This window comes from Bos indicus x Bos taurus, chromosome 10 (genome assembly GCF_003369695.1).
Source record: "Bos indicus x Bos taurus breed Angus x Brahman F1 hybrid chromosome 10, Bos_hybrid_MaternalHap_v2.0, whole genome shotgun sequence".
Classification (NCBI taxonomy): Eukaryota; Metazoa; Chordata; class Mammalia; order Artiodactyla; family Bovidae; genus Bos; species Bos indicus x Bos taurus.
In genome coordinates, this window is record NC_040085.1 from 42089096 (window position 1) to 42116945 (window position 27850).

Below are 27850 nucleotides of genomic sequence, written 5' to 3' on the forward strand. Positions count from 1 at the left end.
TTAGAAGATATCCAGGATAGTTCCCTGTGCGACATAGTAAGTTTGTGTTGCTTATCTATTTTTATGTGTACTTGCTTGTATCTGTTAACCCCATATTCTTAATTTATCCCTTCTCCCCTTCCCTCTTTGGTAACCATCAGTTTGTTTTCAATGTCTGTAAGTGTGTTTCTGTTTTGTGTATAGATTCACTTGTATTATTTTTTAGACTTCATATGTAAGTTATATAATAACTGTCTGTCTTTGGTTTACTTAGTATGATCATCTCTAGGTCTATCTATGTTGCTACAAATGGCAATATTTGATTTTTTTATGGTTAAGTAATATGACACATGATATGATAGTAATATGATACATACATGTATATCTCACCTCTTCTTAAGCCAGTCATCCAGTGATGGCACTTGGGTTGCTTCCGTGTCCTGGCTGTTGTACACAGTGCTCCTGTGAACACTACAGGGCACGTATCTTTCGGAAGTAAGAGTTTGCACCTTTTCCAAATATATACCCAGGAGTGGGATTGCTAGATCATATGGTAGCTCTATTTTTAGTTTTTTAAGGAACCTCCATATTGTTTTTTCCTGGTGGCTCTGTCGGTAAAGAGTTGGTAAAGAGTAGTGTGGGAGAGCCAGGTTCGATGCTTGGGTTGGGAAGATCCCCTGGAGAAGGAAATGACAACACACCAGTATTCTTGCCTGGAAAATCCCGTGGATGGAGGAGCTTAGCAGGCTACAGTCCATGGGGTCACAGAGTTAGAACTGAACAACTTCACTTTCACTATATTGTTTTTGGTTACCTTTTTGACATGAATTAGAGCATCTTCTTACGTGTCTACTGGCCATTTAAATTTCCTCTTCTGTTCATATCCTCTACCTAGTTTTTTTATAAAGTACTTTTATTATACACGTGTTACAGATCTTTTCGTGCAAGATATATAAACACTTTGAGCATTATAATCTATTTTACTATATTTTTTACTTTTCAAATAAGCTTTTCATTTTGATCTGGCAAAATCTGTTAAGTCATTTCAGTTTTCTCTATTCCTGAGTTTTTATATAATGTACCATCCTTGCTGAATTCTTTGCCCATATTCTTGTATTTAAATTAATGCTGCAGAAAGCTAGGAAAAATCTGTAGGACCTCAGAGATACCAGTAAATAGAGATTGAGTGACAAAGTGGAAAAAAAAATGTAACAAAGTAGAAACATACATTTCATAGGTGTTGCCAAGTGGAAGTCTGGCCAGATTTTGTTATGGGGGAAGTTAATGCAAAAAGCCCTCCAGTCTTTTCTTACCTTCTCTATTCATCTTTAGGGTTGAAAAGATTAATTTTGGAAACCTTGGCTCGACTCTTCCAACTGTGAGCACCCTATCTGTCCTCCCCTAGGCTGTGCCACTGTTGTCAAGCCCTAGTTAGAAAAAGTCATTTTGGAAAAAAAAAAAAGGAAGGGGCCACAACAGGATGGCTGAAAGTGAATTTCTAGTCACGGAAGTGCTCAAACCTCTTAATGTGTTGTTTTTTAAAGTTGAGTTTTTATTGGCTTTGATCCACATGTCTTGGCTGATGGTAGAACCTTACTTCCAGTGGAAGACAGCTCTTTATTTTTATATATTTATTTTTGGCCACACCACACGACGTGTGATACTCGTTCCCCAACTTGGGATGGAGGTATTGGAAGCACGGTGGTAGATATGGAAGTGGCACTGGAAGCACGGAATCTTAACCACTGGACTGTAAGGGAAGTCTCTCCTATTTTTTTTAAGGTTGTTCTTTACTTTTAAAAAATATTACTATTTATCTATTTATTTTGGCTGCACTGAGTCTTCATTGCTGCGCTTGGGCTTTCTCTAGTTGCGGTGAACGGGCTTCATTGCTACGCTTGGGCTTCTCGTTGCAATGGCTGCTCTTGTTTTGGAGCGTGGGTTCTAGGGGCGCAGACTTCAGGAGTGGTAGCATGCGGGCTCAGTAGCTGTGGTGCATGGCTTTGTTGCCCCGTGGCATGTGAAATCTTCCCGGACTAGGGATTGAACCCTTGTTCCCTGCTTTGGAAGGGGAATTCGTAACCACTGGCCTACCAGGTAAGTCCCGGAAGTCCCTCTTGATGGGGTTTTAACAAAGGAGATGGAATCCCAGGATCTGATGACTGTAAAACACTTACTAACCTTGGGGTCCTCTGATTCCAGGACTCAGCAATGGAATACTGGGAAAGAATATCATATAATGTGTTTAACAGTGATAGAATCAGAACTCAAAGAAGGGGAGTGGGAATCTAGCAAATTTTCACTGGAGTGCACACCCCAACCTGGAGGGAGGGTGCTGGTGGAGAGCAACAGGAGTCCTATTTTCGGAATCTATGGATCATACTTTTTAAAGGCCTAACACAAAGCTGGCATGGAGGCAGGATCCAGGAGTGAAGGAAGACTTAAGCCATCTGGGCATCAGCCGGAGTCTCAGGCAGCTAAAAACAGATAACGTCTTGTCTTGCCTTGCTGACAATTTCATCTCCAAAGGGAGAGAAAGCAAAGAGAAAAACTGGTAATTGGGACAAGAAGGAGTCTATTTGGGGTAGGAGAAGACAAGAACCTTGAGGACTGTGGCCCCAGCCGTGGGGTCCATCTAGGAGGGAAGAGAGGCTGAGAAGGGAGTAGCATGTCAGTCATATGTGAGCAGGACCTGGTGCAAAGGTGTCAGAGAGAAGAGGGGTGATTCTTCTCCCTAAACTATTAAAAGGTGATCTGGTTGCAAGGGCAGGAGCCTCTCGACGGCCATTCTGCTTATGTAGTCATAAGTGACCTAGAAAGAAAGAGGAGAAGGCTCGCAAAGAAGCCAGTACAGCCACATGGAAAAGGAAAGCAGGAGTGTCTTAGTCAGAGTTCTCCAAATAGGATAGACACGTGTGCATGCAAACCTGCTCACACTCCTATATACACACATCCATGTAATTCTTTTAAGGAATTGACTCCTGTGATTGCGGGATTGGAAAGTCCAAAATCCATAGAACAAGCCAGATTGGAAGTTCAGATGAGAGTTGATTTTGCAGGCCGGAGTCCAAATTCTTCAGGGCAGCAGGTTGGAAATTCAGGCAAAGTTCCTACATGGCAGCCTAGGGGAGAATTCCTTCTACTTTAGGGAACCTCAGTCTGTGCCCTTAAAGCCTTCAACCTATTGGATGAGGCCCATGTACAATATTGGGGGGGTGGAATCTCCTTTCCTCAAGTGTATTGATTTAAATGTTACTTTCATCTAAAAACCAGGCAACATCAAGATTGGTGTTTGACCCAAAAATGGGGCACCGTACCTTAGCCCTATTGACAGGTAAGTAACCCTCACCAGAAACATGTAGCCAAGGACCAATTCAAGAACACTGCCTGGCCACAGGATGAACCCCAGGAAGGCTATGGTGGGATGTGGCTGAAAGGACACGGTGGGGACACTGAGAATTAGTGTGCAGTGGATAGAGGGGGCACTGATAACAAGATGCAGATCACTTTCTTCTTGGTTGAGGAGGAATCTCTGTAACCTGGATAGGGAACGCGAGAGATCGGATACCACATAAGATGCTGAAAGTTACTGATCTATTCCCGATGCCCTGTCAGAGTTGAAAAACATCAGCTTCAGCTTGTATGTAAGAATGACTGAAGATCTGGGAAACAGAGCGTTTTTTGCTTAAATTACATTTTACTAATATTACACAGTCCTGAATTTCTCCTGAGGGAGTCATCATGGATATGTCCAAAGATTTTGTTGCAAAGCCTTGTGCATAACAGTAAGACAGGCAGAGAACCTAAACATCTTAATAAAAGGATATTAAGTGAATAATTATGGGATATTGTCACAGTGCAATACTATACTGTGCAACCATTAAACATGACAGGAAGATTTCTTAATGGATGTTGTCTACAGCATTTGGTCAAATAAACAAAGCAGGTTATAAAAAATGAGAAAGATCTGAGGCTGAAGATAAGAAGAGAGACCTGCACACCTTGAAGTCTACCAGCCCCTTGGCTAAGACCCATTTTGACTCAGGCTGCTGCAACTTTCTGGGGATGTGCTTGGTGAACTCCTATCGAGAATTCAGAGAGATCACAGAGAGCCCAGAGGGGATGAGAGGGATGCAGGGTAGCATTCAGCTTTTCATGCAGGGAACATAACTGGATATAAATCGTTAGCCAATTTCTAAAATAAATTACAAGCCAAATTGCTCAGAAACTAAATTCTGAGCATTTAGAAATACAAGTTGCAGAGGGAGGAGGTAGCCTGGGGTAACAGGTTTGAGATGGATCACCCACTTGTGCATAGGGACTCCTCACCCCGTCCTCCCAGCCCTGGGCACGGGGCTGCCTTTCTTTATTCTCCTTGGTATCCCTTCTGAGAGCCAAGCACAGTCAGAGGGCATGGACCCAGTCAGCCTGAGATCCCGCAGCTGGACATTTAGGACCCAGGACATCAGTAGGGCTTATGTTCCTTTTTCTTACTCTCCACCAGGGCTGGCAAACTATGGCCATGGGCTGAATCCAGGCCCCTGGCTATTTCTGTATGTTCTGTGAGCTAAGAATGGATTTTATAATGGTTGCGAAAAAAATATTTTGCGACATGTGAAAATGATATGAAATTCAAATTTTGGTGCCCATAAATAAAGTTTTGTTGGAACACAGCCATGCCCTTTGTTTATATATCGTCCATGGTTGCTTTGGGGCAAGAAAAATGGAGTTGAGTAGTTGTGATAGAGACGGTCTAACCTGCAAACTTGAAATATTTACTCTCTGGCCCTTCACAGAAAGAATATGCTGACCCCTGTTCTCTAGCCTTGTGGTCAGTTCTTTTAGGGCTCCTATGTTAACGATGACTGTCCTACCAGAGAACATTTATGAAACCATGTCAGAACCTGGGAAATAAAATATAGAAAGCACTTTTGATATTGGCATAGCTGGTGGGGGGTGACACCATGCAGCATGGGAAGACGAGGGGAGACAGGACACGTGGCATGGTGGAGCTTTCCGGGATTTATTCTAGCTTTAATTTGTTTGTTGTTAGATTTTTTACCTATGGAGGACATGAGTAAAAATCAAGCTTTTATATTTTTGCAGATCAGATCAGATCAGTCGCTCAGTCGTGTCTGACTCTTTGTGACCCCATGAATCGTAGCACTCCAGGCCTCCTTGTCCATCACCAACTCCCGGAGTTCACTCAGACTCATGTCCATCGAGTCAGTGATGCCATCCAGCCATCTCATTCTCTGTCGTCCCCTTCTCCTCTTGCCCCCAATCCCTCCCAGTCTTTTCCAATGAGTCAACACTTCGCATGAGGTGGCCAAAGTACTGGAGTTTCAGCTTTAGCATCATTCCTTCCAAAGAAATCCGAGGGCTGATCTCCTTCAGAATGGACTGGTTGGATCTCCTTGCAGTCCAAGGGACTCTCAAGAGTCTTCTCCAACACCACAGTTCAAAAGCATCAATTCTTTGGCACTCAGCCTTCTTCACAGTCCAACTCTCACATCCATACATGACCACAGGAAAAATAAAAGGCTTGCAAAAAAAAAATACATAAATATATATGATTTTTGCAAGCCTTTTATTTTGTATTGGGGTATAGCTGATTAATAACGTGTGATGGTTTCAGATGCACGGCAGAGTGACTCAGTCACACACTTACGTGTCTCCATTCTCGCCCAAGCTCTCCTCTCATCCAGGCTGCCACATAACATTGAGCAGAATTCCCTGCGCTCTACAGTAGGCCCTTCTTGGCTATCCATTTTAAACATAGCAGTGACATGTCCATCCCAAACTCCCTACCTTGGCAATCATTGCTTCTTTCTCTAAGTCTGAGTCTGTTTCTGTTTTGTAAATAAATATATTTGTATCATTTCTTTTCAGACTCCACACATAAGGGGTATCATATGATATTTCTCTTTGTCTAGTCTTTTAGAGATTATGATCCGGGCTTTCAGTAGGGCCTTTGCAAAGTCTCTTGTGATATCCTGTGTATCCAGTAGTGAAAATGTGGATTTGATGATAAAAAATTAGTTACAGGTGTTAGAGGCTGATGAACTGTTCCCACAGGATGTGGTTAATGAATTGCTGCCATCCTAAGAATCTAGTACTGTGCTGTGGGGTCAAGTCTTGGAGCCTGTCTTAGCTAGCATTTACATCAAATCTTTGAATAAAGACAGAGAACATGGCCATCCAGTCCAGTGTAAAATAAGGCTGGGCATTTTAGCAGTTCAAGGCAGAAAGCTGGGAGTGTCACATCAAGCAGGGGATGATTATAAACCCTGAGTGTGATATCATGAAAGACTAGGAAGAGAAGTGTGTGCTCAGAGCATGAGACACCCCAGGACTTGCACTGTACTAGAGAGATGTCCTGGGAACATCATGTTCCGTCCCAGCTCCACATTGTAGGAGAGAAATTTGCAAGTGAAATGGTCAGCAAGAAGCTTGGCCAGGGTAGTTACAGGTCTGTGAACAGAATCACATGTGGAACAGGAGAAGGTATGAGGGCTCTTCAGCCTGAGGAAGAGCACTTAAATAGAGCATCATTTTAGTTGGGTTCCCCGGGAATGGACCATGAGACAAGTACTGGGTGTGTGTGCTATATTTGAGAAGTACAGAAACCCCGGAGGGGAGTGAGGCAGCCAGTGATGGATGTCAGCCAGCCAGCTCCCACTGTGGGTACTGGGGCTTAATTCTGCAGAGAAACTGGGAAATGGCATAGAACGTACATCTCAGTGATCCCATCTAGCAGGTGAGTTCTCTGGGGCATGTGTCATTGACTGGGGGCTATGCTCAGGGTCAAGCCAAGGCTTCAGAGAGAGCCCCAGGCCCACAATTGGGACACCGATAGTGGGAAGGCTCTACAGACGTGGTACCAACACATGTGCCGTACAGACATCCAATCATCCTTGGATGTTTGAAGGGCTGTGATGTGGGTGAGAATAACAGAAAGCAAATTTGAGGTGAAAGGAACAAGGCCTTTGCTGGCAGCCGGAGTGCCATGAATTGGTGACGTCACAAGTTTGTGTAGCTCCCAGCATAAGGACCTGAGGGACTCGATCTGGGAAATGCTGTGGAGACATTCTAGCTTTGATCAGGGTGTTGGAAAGAATGACACACTATTCCTTTCCAGGTCCAAGATGCTCTCATTTTATGAATGAAACCCTAATGGATGTTGGAGCACCCAGTATTGGGTGACAGGCCTGGTGGTGATGGAGAAGGGTTGGGGGTCTGTGAGATGGTGCTGTGCACACAGTCCCCCAGGCTCCCTGGGCTGGGGCCAGCCCTAGATAAGAGGGTGGGGAACTGCAGGCCATTCTCATCTAGGGCTTTGATCCTCTGATTCCCAACATCAGCCCTGGTGAGCAAAATTGAAGCACAATTGAAGAGTTCAAAATCAGCCCCTTGGGCAAAAAAATTAGCACAGACGACAGTGTGCGGTCCTGCCTGCCTGCCAGCCCAGTGGCCCCAGCTTTGTTTCAGAGGTCTTGGAGCCCTGGGGCTTGGTCCCCCTTCCTACCTTCCCTCCCAGGCCCTCTGAGCTGGAGCTCAGCCGCTCAGGGCAGAGGCAGCTCATTATTTTGCTGCAGTTGACTTGCAATCTGAAATCAATTGGGTATCAAATATGCAGGCCTCAGTTTGATACCGTTTTTCAAAGGTGCAATAACGTTCAGAAATGACACTGCATTTCCTAATTATGAAATTCTGTCGTTGCCGCTCAGTCTAGGGTGACTTGGCTGCAGGGTTTTCTCTTTCTTTCTTATACTTTTTTTTTTTTTTTTTGTTAAGGGTTTAGCACACACTACGATTATTTTAAAATTGCTTTGGAAGAATATATTTCATCAGCGAACTACCAGCGTGCTTATTACCGAAGTTTGGAGGCAATTGAGAGGAAGGATAAATTAGCACAGACTCTGCAGGCCCAGGAAAGCAGTGCCCTCCCTGGCCCCCACCACTGGCTTCTCATCACAGCTAATAAAACCTTTCACCATCAGCACCTCCACATTCTTACCCTCCTTGCTCATGGCACATGCATCAAGATCCTGAACTACTTGGGGACCGCAAGAGGCTGCTTGGGAAACCCCTGCTCTGCATCGGAACTGGGGAGCTGCCATGGGGAAGGATGGAGAAGAGGCAGGGAGTTAATGACTCACAGAAAGCCAAGGTCCTTCACATCCCCATGAACTCCACAACTAGAAGAATTGCTGCTTTGGTGCTCGGAGCTCCTGGGATGTCAAGGCTTTGTTTGCTCAGGAACCCAAGTGCCTCTGTGGGAGGTGGGATTGTCTAGTGAGCTCCCAACATTTACCAAGTGGTCCAGAGCCAATGGCTGACAGATACCAAGGCACGGTGATTCTGCAGACGTCATGTTGATTGAGAGAAGCAGAGACACCAAGAGCACAGGCGGCATGATTCTATTGACGTCACTGTTCTAGAACGGGCATAATGCATCCATGGGGATAGATATCAGAATGGTAGTGCCAGTGGAGAGGGGGAGATTGACCGAAAAACAGCACGAGGGAACATGCCGAGCTGATGGGAACATTCTCATGTTGTTCTATGAACAAATAGACTTGCCCAAATTCACTGAACTGTGTGCTTAAAAAAAATCTTGGGTTGACTTAATGCTACTTAGGTGATGTAGCTGGGGGCTTTCAGAACAGTTGTGGCCCATCCCATATGGGTACTGATGACTCCTCGCTCTCAAGAGAGCATGGCCTCAGGGGTTTATGCTTTCTGCTATGAAATAGAATCACAGTGGCTATCCATCCTTGCCTGGGGCTCTGCCCTGTTATCCTAGCCATGAGCTAAATATGCAAATACTGCCCCAGTCTCTGGGGAAGCAGCCTTGGTTTCTGAGAAATATATGCCCCTTGCAGCCCACACCATCCCTGTCTTGACAAAGAAGTGACTGCCAGGGGTATAGCACAAAGTCAAATGCTGATAACACATGGGAACCTCCGGGGTTGGGGTGAAGGGGATCGTATGAGATGATACTTCCCAAGGAACTTTGTTCCATTCTTTCTTCTTTTTTTTTGGTAACAAAGACCTCTTCACATTGGTGAATTATGAATATGCAGAAAAGATGGTATGAGACCACTCTGTGTCTCTGAACTGAGGCCAGTTTAATTCCTAGGGCTCTAGTCCCTGGTACTTTTCCTGCATTTTCAGCAGCACCTGAAATAGATTTCACTTCATATGAAATGCAAAACACTGCAGAGTAGAAAGCTCACCCTGGTCTGTGATCCAGGCGAGTGTTCTCAAGCCTGGTGTTCATATTTTTTTTTTCCTCCCTTTCTTCAAAATACTGTCTTGCTAAAGCCCACAGATGGGGATCATAGGATAAGTAGATGCATAATATATTACCCAAAATATTCCACCAGGCATCTTCTTTTACAGGTCAGGAGGACTTGCAAATGGAGTCTTCTAGGTCACCACATTTCCATCTGAGAGAAATTCTCTCTCATAATTAAGATTAGGTCAGCATTTCCATTACAGAACCCGGTGGTAAAATCCATTCTGAAGTGGGGCTTGATTTGAAAGCTCTTGGAGAAAACTCTGAAAATGGTCATATAGCACTTTTCCCTTTAGAAACTAGAGAAACAAAAATGCACCGCGAGTCAGAAGCAGCAGGGTCAAGGGGCTGGGGGAGGTTGCCGCGGCCCCTCGGTCCAGCAACATACGACATGGGAGGAGTTTTCAAGTCCCAGCCAGGGTTCCCCTGTCAATCCTCTGTTTTCTCTGTCAATCCTCTCTAACAGAATCACCTAGGCTCTACCTGTCCTCAGTGAATGCAGAGTCTTGCCCTCCTATGGCACAGGCTACCTGCTCACCAGATCCACCCACACAGAAGGGCCAGGGTGGGGCCTGGGAATCTGTATCTCATAACTAGGTTCCCAGATGTTTTCCAGGAAAAGGCAAAGCCTCCTAATCTAGGTTTTACTGCTTTGTTGCTGGTGGCCTTGGCGAAATATCTCTACCTTCTGATGCCTTGTATCCTTATTTACAAATAACAGCTAAAAGTAAATAACATTTACTGAGTGTTTACCATGTGTGAAGCATGTTCTTAGAGTGTCTCATGACTTAGCTCATCTAATTTTCACAGCAGGTTTATAAGATTGGTACTATAATTATCTCTATTTTTAGGATGAGGAGTAGGAGACCCAGAGTAGTTAAGTAAGTTACCCAATAACACAGCTCAGTTGAGTGGCAGAGCTGGGCTTTGAGATCCAGTCTGGGGCGTCTCTGGTGGCTCAGACAGTAAAGCATCTGCTGGTAATGTAGGACACCTGGTTCGATGCCTGGGTTGGGATGATCCCCCGGAGAAGGGAATGGCTACCCACTCCAGTATTCTTTCCTGGAGAATCCCCATGAACAGAGGAGCCTGGTGGGCTTCAGTCCATGGGGTCGCAAAGAGTTGAACACGTCTGAGTGACTAGCACTTTCTGGGTCTGCCATGTTATGCTACTCCTTGGAGGATAATATAATTCTTACCATCCTGGATTGAGAGGGGCAAACGAAGTAGAGAATATCAAACTACTTTGTGGATATTTTTTTTAGGACTCAAAAAAAAAAAAAAAAATGTATTTGGCTGAGCTGGGTCTTAGTCATGGCACACGGGATCTTTTACTTACAGCACGCGTGAACTAGCTCCCTGACCAGGGCTTGAACCTGGGGCCCCTGCACTGGGAGTGTGGAGTCTTAGCCACTGGACCACCAGGGAAGTCCCTATTTTTTGAATATTTCTCTGAACCCTGGGTCCACATCTCCTGGTTTCCTATCTGGAATTGTCTGGGTTCTTCCCGCTCTCCAGTCATCTTCCTCTCCCTTTCTGGTACTACTTGAATCTTTGATTTGTGAACAGCCAATCTCACTGGCTAATCTACAATCCAGTGTTGATAAATGATGATAGCCTAATGCGTTTGCTTTTCTCAGATTACACACTTCCATTTTAGCTGAAGTTTTAACTACGATTTCCTAGTCTGCTGACACTAGGGGTCCCCCCTCCTTCTCCTCATCAGCCCCATGTTCTATGAGATGTTTCTGAAAGAAGCAAACTTTGTAGGAATTGGTTCCACACATGCGAGCATCTTTATACTTTATAAGACAAAAGAGAATTTGTGGGCCTTATTTCTGTGTCTTATTTGAAAGCTTGAAAAGTTCAGAAGAAATCCTCCTCACTGCCATCTGAATGGGTCACCCTTGTAAGAACCATTGTCTTGGGACTTCCCTGGTGGTCCAGTGGTTAAGACTTCACCTTCCAACGCAGGAGGTGCGTGTTCTATCCCTGGTGGGGAGCTAAGACCCCACATGCCTCGTGGCCAGAAAACCAAAACACGAAAGAGAAGCAATGCTGTAACAAATTCAACAAAGACTTTAAAAATGGTCCACATCAAAAAATCTTAAGAAAAAGAACCATTGTCTCTCCCCAAGGGCCACACAGCTGTGGAGGCTGTCAGAGTGGGGTACAGAGGGTACTGTGTGTGATAGGTGACGTCCCACTCTGTCTCTGGGTCAGGCTGGCCCTGCTGCTCAGCACGTTTCCCCCAAGAGCTGATGAGAAGGTGGACAGCAGACTCACTAAGAGGGTGGAACGTGGAGCCCATGGGGATGGGATGGGGCTGCTGCCCAGAGAGGGGAAAACATGCCTGCAAGTTGCTGAGAAAGGTGAGTGTGTTTGCCTGAGGTTCATCACAGCCCTTCATCCTGTGTGCTGCTTGTATCCCCCCTGTTTCTGTTAATGGATGTATTCTCGGGGCTCTGTATACATACCTGACACATATAGGGGCTTCATTGCTCTGGGGCCATGAATGGCTCCAGGGCCTGTGGAGCATCTGTGCTGCCTCTTGCCCCCACCACCAACCCCACTCCCTCTCCTCCAGCCACACTGGCCTCCTTGGACACATGACCCATACTCCTGCCTTGGCCCTTTAGCTGGTCTCTTTCTTGGGCTTTTGGTTCTAACAGTCTTACATCCTGGGCAAACTGAGGTCATTGATCCTCCTACATTTCTCTGGAATGTTCTCCAACATTCCAACCAGGCAAACAAATTCCTTTGTTCCCATCAGGTCTTTGCTTAAATCTTGCTTTCTCAACGAGGCCCACTACTTCCTACTCTCATGGTAAAATGGAAATTCTACCATTTCCCTAGAATTAAGCGCCCTGAGGGGCAGTCTGTCTTGTTGGTTTCTGACTTAGCCTGAGTGCCTAGAACAGTGCCTGGCATATAGTAGACGCTCAATAAATAAAGAAGGAATGAATGAACACTCATATTTTCTCTGCAGATGTTACTAGATATCATAGGAAGGGGGGTTAAAAAAAGCACTGCTGTCCTCGCTTTCAAAGAATTTATAATGTAGTGAGAGAAATACAGCAAGAAGTCAAATTCTTTTCATCTGAAAAAGATTTATCCTTTATCCTGAGGTCCACTCTTGATATAATCTAATTCCTTCCACCTCTGGCCATGTAAACTCTGTGAGAGGAGGTGCTCTTTGAATGATAGCCATTTCTTCATTGTCCATCAAATCACACACTATTTGACTTTCTCTTCTCCTGCTCCACTGAAATCCTTCTCCTTAAAGCCATTGATAACCTCTGTACTGGCAAATCAGTGACTAGCTCTTAGCCTCCTGAAGCCTCAGTCTCATCAGCCTGGGTTGGATGCTTCCTCCTCCGTCAAGTGCTTCTTTCCTTTGCTTCCGTTGTATCCCCTGTGGAAATTCTTTCTTTTACAGGTCCCTTTAAAAGAAAGTGCAGAGATTGCCCCTCTCTGCACTTCCCAGATGCTGGTTCTTTCAGAAGGTTCTGTCCTTGGACTGCTCCCTATTCCTTTTACAGTGTCCCTGTGTGAACTCACTCACTCTCAGGGCTTTAGTGGTTTTATATTCCTGATCTCCACCTCTCTGTCCTCAGCTCAAAACTCACTACCAAACCGCCTCATGGACACTGCCTACTTTGTATCTCCCTTTGGATGACACCCAGGCCCCCCTGCAGGCCACATCCCAAGAGAACCAAATGCCAGCCACTCTTAACACACTGCTTCCTGTTTCCTTGATTTCTGTTAGTGGCACCACCATTAGTTAGGCTTTCAAGCTGGACAAGCGGGAGTCATCCTTGACTTCTCCTTCACCGCCTGCCCTGCCTCCCCCGACCATATTCATTAAATTATTGGGTCCTATTAATTTTACTTCCAAAACTTATTTTCAAATATGTCATTTTTACTCTATACTAACAACCATCCTCTCTCGCTTGCCCCTCTCAGCAGCCAGCAGCCTCCTAACAGATTTCATGCATCTGGTCCTTGTCCTCAAGCCCGTCATCCATGATGTTGTCGTTCTTTCCCTATTGACCGCTTATCGTGTGCCAAGCGTGGCGATAGGTACTAGGAATACAACAGTGAAAAAGACATAGACCCCGTTTTCATAAATCAGCAAGATCCACATAAATAATAAATCTCACCCTGGCCCTTTCTGGTTTACAACCTTCCAACATGTTTCAACCCTTGTCCCAATTAGCCTTCGCATGCTTTAGTCATGAATCCCTTTTGAAATCTGATAAAAGCTGAATTCCTGCATAAAACTTTATAACAGCTTCAGGGGGAAGGACCCTGACCCTGAAGGCCAGACTTCAAGAATCCTTGACCTTTGGGATGAGCAGATGCAAACCATTATACACAGGATGGATAAACAGCAAGGTCCCACTGTATATCACAGGGAACCATATTCAATATCCTGTGATAATGGAAAGAATATGAAGAAGAATGTACATATCACTTTGCTGTACAGCAGAAATTAACACAACATTGTAGATCAACTGTATGTATTTAAAAAATTAAAAAAAATGCTTGACCTGAATGATCAAGTGTAAGCCTTTCTGAATATACACCTAGCCCTCCATAGCCTCACCCGCAGCCTGCTGCTTGCCTCGCCCATAGTCATGTCCACCTGTCTCACTCTTTGGTGTCACAACAGCTTCGACCTTCCTGAAACTCCTCACATGCCTCATCCACTTACCTGGTGACCGTTCATGAAGAAGCGAATTTCTTAGATTCTGAGTCACAAAAGCACGGAGGTGAAAAAGAACGTGACGTGGGCTTTACGTTCCCCATGGCTTTCTTTTGCTTTGGCTATGCCCTCTCGTGGTGCCTCTCGGGTCCTTCCTTCATAACTGGTCATTGCCCACTTTGAAATTCAACTCAGGCATCTTTATTCCTGGAAGATTCTCCTAGATATAACCTCCTCCTTCAGATTGATTTCCTTCTCTGGGTTCATGGGTCTGCAAGTATCTGTCTCTGAGTCTTAATACATTATACTGGTACTTTTTTGTTACTTTGAAGGGGCTTCCCAGCTGGCACTAGTAACGGCACTAGTTCTTTCCAGATGGTAAAGAAACATAAGAGATGTGGGTTCAGTCCCTGAGTCAGGATGATCCCCTGGATGAGGGCGTGGCAACCAGCTTCAGGATTCTTGCCTGGGAAATCCCATGGACAGAGGAGCCTGACAGGCTACAGTCAATAGGGTCGCATAGAGTCAGACACGACTAAAGTGACTTAGCACACACACAGGAGCTTTACAAGGGCAGAAAGAGTTTTGTTCTTGAGTGCTTTATCCTTTGGTGCATGCTTCGATTTACTGCTCAATAAATATTTGTGAAATGGATGAATGACGAGGAAGAATGAATAAGGCTAGAAATACTGTATCAAGCTGCACCAAAGGAGACCCCTGAATGCTGGCCTAGGCGTTTTGTTCTTTACTGAGTAGCTCATGGGAGAGTCATTGGACATGTTGGGCAGAGGATGGTAGGGTATAAGTGAGCCATAAGTGCATCTTTGTGATGGCAAATCCAGCAATGGCTTCCAAGTGGAGGAATAGCTTCTGCCAAGGGCAGAATCTGAGTACCAAAGAGGCGAGGTGGAGGAGGGAAGAGCCCTGCTGGAAAAGCTGGGTTGGGGGCTCTGGCTTTAGCTGCACCACAGTTTAAGCTGTGCTTTATTTTTACTTCCCTCTCCCAGCCCTGGTTTCATCACCTGTTAACTTAGGGAGTTTAATTGGATGAGCTCTGGGCTCCTGTTCTATGTCTCTGGGTCTTTCCTGCTTGATGGCACCTCTCTGTTACAGACCCAAGCCCGCAGCTTCTCTAGGAGCTCAGGAATTACAGGGTGCTTGCTAGAAAATGGCTCTTGGAGTCCACCGTAGTGACCTCGTTCATGTCTTGCTTAATTTGGGTGCCTGGAGAGATAACTCAGACTTGGAAGGCAGTGGAGGGTATTTCAGGGTTGATAGGGATCTCGGAAGTCACCAGGGCTTTGACTGCTGGATAATTAGACCCCAAGTGCCGGCTGGCTACATCTCCAGCCCCCGTGTCCCATGTCAGCCTGGCTCTGGCTCCCTCGTTTTCTCTTCTTGGTTACAGAGATGGCCCCTGACTGGGATATTCTTGCAAGGAGAGGCCCGTTGTCAGAGCTGGATGAGGTCCCTCAGAAGAAACTCCGTGCAGGTGAGAGGGGCCAGTTTGTGCCCACTCTTCCCTCTAACAGGCTGAGGCTTCCCATCTGGTTGCTGCTTTAAACACACCCCAGGTCCCTACAGGAGGCAGGCATCTGACAGGGATGTGTGAGCACCCCACCATCTGTGCCTGTGCATGGCCTTGCTGGGGTGTCAGGAGTGTCACCCAAGGGCTTTGCAACAGCCTGGGCAGGTGGCGTTTCTGCTTTTCTTGAGGAATGAGGGACTCAGACCCAGAGAGGCTGAGCAACTTGCCCTGGTCTCGAGCCAGTATTTGCCCCTGGGCTTTTAACTCCAGAGCCAGTAGTCTGTCTAACCATACAGGTGTGGAGAAGAAGCCGTTCCAGCACAGCGACTTTTTACTATTGCGCAAAAATGGAGGAAACTTGGAATCCCCAAGGCGGGTTTGAGTCCTGACTCTGACATTTGCATGTGGCCTCTTGTGGCTCAGTTGGTAAGGAATCCACCTGCAATGCAGGAGACCTGGGTTCGATTCCTGGGTTGGAAAGATCCCCTGGAGAAGGGAAAGGCTACCCACTCCAGTATTCTGGCCTGGAGAATTCCATAGGCTGTATACTCCATGGGGTTGTGACGAGTCAGACATGACTGAGCGACTTTCACTTTGGGAAGTGACTCCACACACCTGTGAGCTTCGTTTGCCGTATACAAATCAGGGGCCTCTGATCCCACTTACTATAGAAAGTTGTTGTGAGGAAGAACTGGGCTATCAGGCGTGGGCCCCAGGTTTTCTGGGAAGTGGCAGGATCCCTGTGGGAGAAAGAGGCAAGGGGCAACTCTAGGGCCCCTCTAGCATTCCTTCAGGTGGGACCGAGAGGTCTCAGAGGCTCGGATGCAGGAGGAGGTGAGGAAGAGGGAGCCCCTTGCTTGGAGACAGTCACTGAGGAATGGAAGCCGAGCTTCAGCACCTGCTGGCTATGAGACTTCCTGTAATTAACTTGACCCCTCTGCACCCCAGTACCTGCATCTGTGACTCTCAGTGTACCCCACAGGTTGTTATACAACTTTTAAAAGGAGAGGAAGCCAGCCAAAGGGTGAATAAAAATATGGAGGCCGTATAGTTCTTTAAAAACTAGCTTATCGTGATGTTTTTTCTAATTTGTGAATGTAATTCTGTGAAATGTCTTACGAAAGGACAGAATTAAACTGTATTTTGGTATAATTTAATGAATAATCTTTGTTTCAAAGACTCAAAGCATTTTGGAATATTGTGCAAAAAAAAAAAAAAACGAAAAACAAAAAAAACAAAAACCTCTAGACTGTTTGATCACTGTTGATAAGGAATCCTTTTAATTCTTTTTTACTGATGTCAGTTGCAAGAGGCTGTAGATAGAGATCATGACAAAAGCAGCCGGGAAAACAGAACCTTCTCTGTCCCTTATGAATATTTTGAACACGTCCATAGAAAATATTTTTACCTGTTGACTCTTATTTCCCAACAAGGACAAACACTCACCCTCTCATGAATGCCTTTTTTTTTCCATTTTCAATGTTAATTCTCCCTATGATGTCCTTTTCTAGAGACCAAAGTAAGAGTTTGCTTGATATAAATAATGACACAGTGCATGGTCCTGGACTAACACAGAACACCAATTCAGGCCTGACGTTCCCCTATTATTTATTGTGCTATCAGCACAGCTTCTCAATTGGATCCTGGTCTTAAATCAGGGATCCCATCACGGAACCTAATGTGAGAAAAAAACCAGATGCCCTAGGAGCCTGTTTTATTTATCCTCCCTGGCTTGTCAAGCAGTCAGAAAACAGAGACTTGGCATTAAAAGGTATGAGCTGAATAACTCTGTCTGGTTGCTAATGATACTGTGATGTGTGAAACACCAGGTATTGCTGATGCTACTCCGAGCAGATCTGTATTCTAGCGGAGTCAGACCCAAACTCCTTTGTCTAATAAGACATTTAGCATTTAGAACATACAGCTAGAGCGTTCTCAAGGCATTTAAAATTTCATTTGAGTCTTATGGGAAATGCAAAAGGGTCGAGGAATTAAGAGAGTTGTTTGAGCTTCGAGGTGGACTCAGTAGGTTGAATTCCACTGGAGCATTGCTTGGACTACCTGGATTAAGTATGGGACAGTCCCCCGATGAGCTGCGTCCGGGTCAGGTGGGTGTTGTTCAACACACACAGGCACTCAGTGCCAACTCTGTAACAGCTGTTTCTAGAGATGAATGCAGAGGTCAAAAACTGTTGGTTCCTGCCCTAAAGAACCTACACTGTCAAGAGAGGTGGGAAAAAGAAAATATGATTGCAGTCCCTAGGTGAAGCTTCTGCAGTGCTCTCCATGAGGGTGACTGCCAGGCCTGTTGGACTTTGGCTTTGGGGCATCAATAATGGAAAAGAGTTCCAGAACTCTCCCATCTTCTGATCTCTGCCTCCTAGAAAGTGGTGGTGACCCCATGTTTTCAAAAGGGCAATTTTCAAGGGTCCTTGTTCATTCCCTCACAATAATTAACTAAAAGGAAAGGAAAGGCGTTTCAGTGAAAGACAAGAGGTATCAGGTGAGATCCTGGATGAAGTCCTATGATGCAAAGATGGAGATTTCTCTTTGACCACCCACTCTCAACTGAGAGGCCGGCCACATGTTACAATGGAAAAACTCTACTCTCTCCTGGAGACCTCTGGCCAGGCATGGAACCTAGTAAACTAGGTCTCAAAGGGGAAAGAAATAGCCTTGATTTATAATGTTTGCCAGTTTCCATGGTGTAATACTTCATCATGGTTGATTTCAAGCTCTCAGTGGTTTAAAAATGGGCTTGAAATTTTTTTGAAAATTTAGTAGGTTCTGGTGAGCCACAGGGACTGGGTTCTGTTTACTGCTGCATGGAATACTGTTTAATTTTCATTTCCACAGAGCTAATAATTTCTGCCTTGGAATGTCCAAGGTTATGGTAAATATGGGCGTGAGGTAGACTGTGCCATGGATTATCATGGAGGGTCTTAATAAATGTTGGTTCCCTTGACTCCTCTTTTCTGTATCTTCAGAACAGCAAAGTGATATAGGAATTGTCACTCACTCATTGATTCATTTGTCCAATATTTATTGATCAGCTACTATGTAGGCTATGCTTCTAGGCCCTAAAGGTTTAAAATTGACCCTGATGCTGGGAAAGATTGAGGGCGGGAGGAGAAGGGGATGACAGAGGATGAGCTGGTTGGATAGCATCACCGACTCAATGGACATGGGTTTGGGTAAACTCCGGGAGTCGGTGATGGACAGGGAGGCCTGGCATGCTGCGGTTCATGGGGTCGCAAAGAGTCAGACATGACTGAGCAACTGAACTGAAGATAAGAGTCTTGTCTGAGTGCATTCTCTAGACCGGTGTGGGAGATGGAGCCATGGGTCAGAGTCATAGTTGAGTGCACAGAGGTTAATGCTGTGAACTAGCAGCATGAAGATCGTGAGCAGAGCAAAGAGGAAGGCCAAAAAGGAGTGGGGGATCAATTGGGGAAAGTTTCTTGGAGGCAGACACATTTATTAGTCCTGATGCGTGAGGTAGATGAGAAGGGGAGAAAGTCACTGTAAGCCAGTGTGGACAAGTGACTTTCTTTTCATTATTTCTCCTCTAAGGAACCTTTTCAGACATCTTTTTCTTAGTCATTCTGACCTTCCTTCATGGAAAGTAAAAAGAAGCTGCATATCTGTGTATGTACTGCATGGAAGCTTGGGCTTCATACATAAAAAGAGTGTGATACTTTTCTTCTCCCCAGAACCAAAGGGCAATGTTGCCTCTTATTGAGACTCTTTGCTAATTCTTGAGCCCATAATAAGCTGTTGATCATTATTTGCAGAATGAATGAATACATAAATAAGTGTCCCCACCAGCAGAAAACGCTACTGCGAGAAATGGGGCAGAAGAGTAGAATACAGCCTAGGTGAATGAGGCACTGCAAGGCTTTGCTCTCATTTACAAATTTGGGCTTTCCAGGTGGCACTAGTGGTAAAGAACCTACCCTCCAATGCAGGAGACGTAAGAGTCACAGGTTCAATCCCTGGGTCAGGAAGATCTGCTGGAGGAGGGCATGGCAACACACTCCTGTATTCTTGCCCGGAGATCTCCATGGACAGAGGAGGCTGGCAGGCTGCAGTCCATAGTGTCACACAGAGTCAGACAATGACTAAAGTGACTTAGCACATGCAAATTAGGAAACCAGGCTCAGAGAGCAGTAAGGGATAGGATTGGATGGGTCAGTTGGGTCCAGTGATTAGGTAGGTCTTCAACTGTAAGCCTGAGATGTCCAGTCTCAGTGACCTATGAGATTCTAAACCCCTTGGCTCACAGGAGGAGAGTTACCTGTGACTCTTAGGACTCCTCCTAGTTGTTCCTTAGCAATGAGCCAAGTTGAGGTCTGTGGACAGAGATGCACAGCCACTGGCTAACTTATTACGCTCCAAAGTTTTAATGAAAGAGCTACAATTGCCAAGCTCCCTGCCTTTGGCACTTGAGAATCCATCTCAATTTCCCCTTTCTTTCTGAAGCGACAGTGATTAAGGATTCATTCTGCACATAAAGCAAGTGATCAATGGCTCCTGGCAGTTGCCATTGTCTGTCCCCCCATCACCCTCCCATCAGTAGACAATGTATCTTGGGGAGCTGCCGGGGCCTGAGAAAAATGAGTTTGCCAGACACAGTTCTATTTTGATTTAGATCACAAATAGCTCAGCTGAGTTTTTACACTGATAACAAGGAGATGGGCTCTATTTCCTGAGTTCTGAGATCTGAGAGTACATTCCATCTCTGTTGAGAAAGAAGGGGAGACTTCTTGTTGCTAGCTGTAATACACTGGACCCAGAGTTCTGTGGTCAAGAAGGTGCCTAAGGGACTCAGTCTCACCGATCTGGCCCCTTTCCTGGAACTTGAGGGGTTGATGGGGTCACTGAGCCTGAGGTCTTCCTGGCCTGGGTCCTTCCTAGGCCCCTCAAACCAGGGCTCACCAGGCATCAGCCTTAGAGAGAGGGAGAGGGGAGGCCAACCTGTCAGCTACTGGTTCAGTGTCTAGGTGGGGAAGGGGCAGAAAATCCAGGGAGAACTAGAGGGTGCGAGGGGTGTCTTGGGCTAAGGCTGCTGGGCCCGCCCCTCATGTTCCTGGAGGGACGTCAGCCAGGAAGAAGGAGGGGGTCTTCAGGCAAGGAGATTCAGCTTCCCCATCCCATACTCTCCCACACATGCTTTCCTTCCCTTCAGCTTTCCTAATGGGAATAAATCCTGAATTTGTGCTTGAGGAGCCCAGGTTAGGGTCAGAAGCCAGTGGTAGGAATAAAGAATGATCAGTGAGAGAAGTACCAATAGAAGCAAATGCTGAAGACTCTGGGGAAACTTTTGCCGAGGAGACTTTAGGGCAGGCAGTGAGGGAAAAGTGGGGAGTTTCCAGCCAGGTAATCAGGGGAAGGGCCTTCCAGTCAGAGGACACCATCTAGATTAGAACACGGTCCTCAGGAACTGGCGGGCAGAGGTGGGGCAAAGGTTGGACTATGTGTCTAGGGACAAGAGCACCTAGGGGTTATTCCGAGGCAAGAAGTGAATTCAGGTGAAACAGTGTCCACCTGTAATTTCAACTATTAACATAACCATTGAAAATAAAATTTGGAAGGAAAGAAACCAAAACATGAGCAGCACTTAGCTCTGGTGGTCACGGGTGACTTCTCTGTCCTTTGTTACATTTTCTCTATATTCCAACTGTCAGTGAGCATGTGCTAGTTTACTTTAGAATTTTTTGGCCTATTTTTAAACAGCTTTATTGAGATATAACTCACATACCATATAATTCATCCATTTAAAGCATATAAATCAGTGTTTTTTAGTATATTCACAGAGTTGTACGGTCATCACAATCCATTTTAGAATATTGCATTATCCCTGAAAGATGCCCTGTACCTATTGAGAAACATTCCCTGTTTTCTGCATCCATACCACTCCCCGCCCCCCACTCCTACTTTCCATCTCTAAGCTTGTCTATTCTGGACATTTCATAAAAATGGAATCATATGATAGGTAGGTGCTTTTGTGTGACTGATTTTCTTTCTTGAAATCATGTTTTCAAGGTTCATCATGTAGCCTGTATTGATACATCATTCCTTTTTATGACTGAATAATATTCCACTGTGTGGATATACCACATTTTTCTGTCCATGATTGGTTGATGGACATTTAGGTTGTTTCTAAATTCTGGCTGTTATGATTAATGCTTCTATGAATATTGTGTGAGTTTCTGTGTGAATATCTGTTTTCAGTTGTCTTGGGTATATGTATGTGTATGTGAAATTGCTGTATCACATCCTGGAGAATTCCATGGATAGAGGAGCCGGGCAGGCTACAGTCCATGGGATCATGAAGAGCCAGACATGGCCATGCGACTTTCACTTTTCATGTTAACTCTCTATTTAAATTTTTGAGGAACTGCCAGACTATTTTCCACAGCAGCCCTACCACTTTACATTCCCACCAGCTATGTATGAGGGTTCCAATTTTTCATCGTCTTCTCAACACTTGTTGTTATATATCTTTTTTATTCTAGCCATCCTAATGGGTATTGAGTGGTATCCATTTTGTATCTGTGATTCCAATTTGCAGTTCCCTAACCTAGATAGCATATTGAAGAGCAGAGACATTACTTTGCCAGCAAAGGTCCATCTAGTCAAGGCTATGGTTTTTCCAGTAGTCATGTATGGATGTGAGAGTTGGACTGTGAAGAAGGCTGAGCGCCGAATTGATGCTTTTGAACTGTGGTGTTGGAGAAGACTCTTGAGAGTCCCTTGGACTGCAAGGAGATCCAACCAGTCCATCCTAAAGGAGATCAGTCCCGGGTGTTCATTGGAAGGACTAATGCTAAAGCTGAAACTCCAATACTTTGGCCATCTCATGTGAAGAGTTGACTCATTGGAAAAGACCTTGATGCTGGGAGGGATTGGGGGCAGGAGGAGAAGGGGACGACAGAGGATGAGATGGCTGGATGGCATCACCGACTTGATGGACATGAGTTTGAGTGAACTCTGGGAGATGGTGATGGACAGGGAGGCCTGGCGTGCTGTGATTCATGGGGTTGCAAAGAGTCAGACTCGACTTAGCAACTGAACTGAATGATTAACAATATTGAATACTTTTTCATGTAATTATTAGCCATTTGTATATCTTCTTTAGAGAAATTTCCATTCAGATCCTTTGCCCACTTTAAAATTGGGTTATTTGTCTTTCTATTGTTGCATTGTAAGAGCTCTTTATATATTCTGGAGACTCTACCCATATCAGATATACAATTTGCAAATATTTTCTCAGATTCTTTAGGTTGTGTTTTTTACCTTCTGAAAAATATCTTTTGCAAGACAAAAGTTATTAATTTTTATCAAAATTCAAATTTATTTATTTTTATTTTTCTTTGGTTTCTTGTTCTTTAGGTAATAAGAAACTTTGGCCTAATCCAAGGTCACAGAAATTTACCCCTATGTTTTCTTCTAAGAGTTTTATAGTTTCAGCTCTTACATTTATATTGATTTATTTTGAGTCATCTTTTTATATGATGTAAGGTAAGGTTCCAACTTAATTCTTTTGCATGTGATTTTGGGCTTCCCTGGTAGCTCAGAAAGCAAAGAATGCACCTGCAATGCGGGAGACCTGGATTCAATCCCTAGGTTGGAAAGATCCCCTGGAGGAGGGTATGGCAACCCACTCTAGTATTCCTGCATGGAGAATTTCCCTGGACAGAGGAGCCTGGCAGACTACAGCCCATGCGGTTGCAAAGAGTCAGACACGACTATGCGACCAAGCATAACACAGCATTTAGTTGGTCCATCACCATTTGTTCAAAAGTCTATCTTTTTTCTTCCTTTAAATTGTCTTGGCACCTTTGTCAAGAATCAACTGCCTTTTAAAGGTGTGGATTTTTAAAAACTTTTTTTTTTTTAATTTAAGGCTAATTGCTTTACGGAATTTTGTTGTTTTCTGTCAAACCTCAACATGAATCAACCATAGGTATCCATATATCCCCTCCCTTTTGAACCTCCCTCCCATCTCCCTCCCCATCTCACCCCTCTAGGTTGATGCAGAGCCCCTGTTTGAGCTTCCTAAGCCATACTGCAAATTCCCTTTGGCTATCTATTTTACATATGGTAATGTAAGTTTCCATGTGACTTTTTCCATACATCTCACCCTCTCCTCCCCTCTCCCCATGTCCATAAGTCTATTCTCTATGTCTGTTTCTCCATTGCTGCCCTGTAAGTAAATTTTTCAGTACCATTTTTCTAGATTCCATATATGTACATTAGAATAAGATATTTATCTTTCTCTTTCTGACTCACTTCACTCTGTGTAATAGGTTCTGGGTTCATCCACCTCATCATAACTAACTCAAATGCTTTCCTTTTTATGGCTGAATAATAGTCCATTGTGTATATGTGCCACAACTTCTTTATCCATTCATCTGTTGATTGACATCTAGGTTGCTTCCATGTTCTAGCTATTGTAAATAGTGCTGCAATGAACAATGGGATACATGTTTCTTTTTTCAACCCTGGTTTCCTCAGGGTATATTCCTAGGAGTGGGATTATTTCTGGATTCTTAATTCTGCTTTACTGATCTATATGTATATTCTTATGTTAGCACTTTATGTCATATAGTTTTGATTACTGTGGCTTTGTAGGAAATTTTGAAGTTGTGAAGTGTGAGTTCTTCAACTTTGTTTTTTTAAAGGATTATTTTGGCTTTTCTGGGTCCCTTGAATTATTATATGAATTTTAGGGTCAGTTTGTCACTTTGGCCAAAAAAGCCTACTGGGATATGATCAAGATGGCATTGAATTTATAGATCAATTTGGGGGCTTTACTTTTAAAAAAGGAAAGTGGTCTTGAAGTGAAGCTGTATGGTATAGAAGAAAGAATGGATGGAAGTTTCAAAGTCAGGTGGGCATCAGTTCATATCTGACCTCCCAGCACTGGCAAACTCTTGATCTTGGGTAATTCAAGTCTTCTTCTTTGAGCCTCACATTCCTTATTTGTAAAGCAGATCTAAGGATACTTATTCTAAAGCTGTTTTGAGAATTAACCAAGCTTATCTGAACAATGTATAAGGACAGTGTCTAGCAGTGTCTGTTTTCTGGGGTCTTTGGAACTCACCCAACTAACAGGAGGGAAAGTATCAGATCATAAAAATGTAAAGGCTGGGAAGGACCTCAGTGATTAATGCATATTGAAACGTCTTTGTCTGTGACCTTAATCTTTCCTTTGCCCCTAGAATACTTTTCTCCCTATAGTGCTGACAAAATTCTGTTCCCTCTGATGGCCTAGTTGGAAGTAATCTTCTCTTTTTTGAAAGTACCCAGCAGTTTTTCTTCTCTGACAGTATCTAATTCTGTTTGCCTATTTTCTCTGGATTTGTGTATGAGTCTTGGCTCCACTTTTAAATTGTAAGCCTATAAAGGCAGGATTGGTCATGCCCTCCTTAACAGATCAGTGTGGCAGGGTGGGATGAAGCATGGCCCTGTTCATGGTCAGACAGTGTGGGTGTCTATGTGTGTATGTGTGTAGGGGTATCATTCCCTCCACACCTCTCTTCACCCTTCCCAAGCATACACATAACCCCCCTCATGCTCGTCAAGGCTCTGCTGACAGTGAAGTGTTTAAGGACAGATGAGTTGACTTGAAGACCTTTGAAAGGGTACTGAGATTTCTTCTACCCTGGGGTGTGGGCGCTTCCTTCATCACCCACACTCGGCTCAACTGGAAGGCGACTGACATCCTCTCCTCATTGATCATTACTTTTAGCTTTGCCAATTTGATAGGTGAAAAATAATATCATGTCCTAATTTGTATTTCTTTCATTGCTCCTGCAGTTGAATTTTTAAATATGTTTATTAGCTATTTGTAATTCTTTTTTGGTTACCTTTTCTACCTGAAGTATTTCAACTTTTGGATTTGTACTGCTAAGGAGTAGACTGGGATTAGCAGGAGATGCAGTTTAACAACCTTTTGCGGGCCAGTCAGTCAGAAGTTTGAAACTGACTCATTCTGGGGTGTGTGGGGGGTTGTGTGTGAGGTATAGGGTATGTCTGGGGGGTTGTGTGTTTGTAGGGTGGGGACACAGCCTCAGAGAACTGAGGACTCACTTCTGATATCAGTCTGTGGCACTCTTAGTTATGATAGAACGATTCTGCCATGTGGTCCTTATTAAATGCAAATTTTAGCATCATAGCCCTCTGTGTAGAGCTCCAACTGAGATCTGTTTCTCTTAATTCTTTTATTTAAGCCTCCTTGCTGACTTCAGATGCTGGTGACTCTGTCAAAGCGTCTCTTCTGTGCACACAGGCTTCTGATCACTGCCCTTAGAAAAATAGAATGGAACATTACAGGCCCCCATTGGGGTGAAAAATTGCTTTTCTGTATCTGTTGCCAGTTGTCAGTTAATTACCTAAATGTTGGATGAAGGCTAGAAGTGGGGCAGGCTGGAGGCAGAAAGGGAGGGGGAGTTTCTGTGCTCCCTGGCCACATGGAGGGGTCCTGATGCCTGGAGTGGGCTGTTGGAGCAGGAGGATCACAGGAAGGTCCAGACAGGCTGTCCTGGTGAGGCCCTGGGAAGTTGAGGGCAGAGACATCAGTGCCCTGCAAGGCTCAGAACCCAAGAGAAAGATCTTGTGGATGGCTTCATGGAGCAGGGGATGTTTGGGTTAAAAGTGGGGGGGCAAGGGATGATGATGCTTTGTGTGGAGGGACTAGCAGGGAAAAAACCTGGGGCCATGAGAGCCCCACTTCCCCTGTGGGAAGTGGCAAGTGATGGAGACCAGCTAGGGCTCCAGGGCTCTAGGTGTGGATGGTGGGAATGAATGGTGGGGATGGACCCGGAGCGCCTGGAGGAGGCTTGTAGGTGGCGGAGATATCAGGTAGGACAGCCTCAGGGCTCTCAGGAGGCAGAATCTGCCACATTCACTGAGGGGCTGCGAGATGAAGTGACAAGGCCTTGTAGGGCCAACTCTGACTTCTGGGTGGATGGTGTTGCCAGGAACAGAGGTGGGGGTATCAGTAATGACTTCAGAACCAGTTCAGTTCAGTCGCTCAGTCGTGTCTGACTCTTTGCGACCCCATGAACTGCAGCACACCAGGCTTCGCTGTCTATCACCAACTCCCAGAGTTCACCCAAACTCATGTCCATTGAGTTGGTCATGCCATCCAACCATCTCATCCTCTGTTGTCCCCTTCTCTTCCTGCCCTCAATCTTTCCCAGCATCAGGGTCTTTTTAAATGAGTCAGCTCTTTGCATCAGGTGGCCAAAGTATTGGAGTTTCAGCTTCAACATCAATCCTTCCAGTGAACACCCAGGACTCATCCTTAGGATGGATTGGTTGGATCTCCTTGCAGTCCAAGGGACTCTCAAGAGTCTTCTCCAACACCACAGTTCAAAAGCATCAATTCTTCGGTGCTCAGCCTTATTCACAGTCCAACTCTCACATCCATACATGACCACAGGAAAAACCATAGCCTTGACTAGATGAACCTTTGTTGGCAAAGTAATGTCTCTGCTTTTGAATATGCTGTCTATGTTGGTCATAACTTCCCTTCCAAGGAGTAAGCATCTTTTAATTTCATGGCTGTAGTCACCATCTGCAGTGATTTTGGAGCTCAAAAAAAAAAAAAAAAAACAAATAAATAAAGTCAGCCACTGTTTCCACTGTTTTCCCATCTATTTCCCATGAAGTGATGGGCCCAGATGCCATGATCTTCGTTTTCTGAATGTTGAGCTTTAAGCCAACTTTTTCACTCTCCTCTTTCACTTTCATCAAGAGGCTTTTTAGTTCTTCTTCACTTTCTGCCATAAGGATGGTGTCATCTGCGTACCTGAGGTTATTGATATTTCTCCCAGCAATCTTGACTCCAGCTTGTGTTTCCTCCAGCTCAGCATTTCTCATGATGTACTCTGCATACATATAAGTTAAATAAGCAGGGTGACAATACTTGACGTACTCCTTTTCCTATTTGGAACCAGTCTGTTGTTTCATGTCCAGTTCTAACTGTTGCTTTCTGACCTGCATACAGGTTTATTCGAAATGGAACATGTTAAAATGTGGAAATTGAGGTGGGAGTTTGGGGAACATCAGGGTTTGTGGGCAGAACAAGGAGCATCTGTGAAAGAGATCAGGGTGAGAGGAAACTCTGTCCAGGTCAGTTTCTTGGAGGCCCATAAAGGAGGAGTTACTTCTAGAAGGCAGGCACCAGTGATAGTGTCAGTTGCTAAAAGAGTTTAGATCAATATTTAGATGGATTGGACAGAGACACATTTGGCCAAGGGCATGGGCTTTAGGTGGAGATGAACTGGGGTTCAAAATTTTGTTCCAGTACCTAGTATTT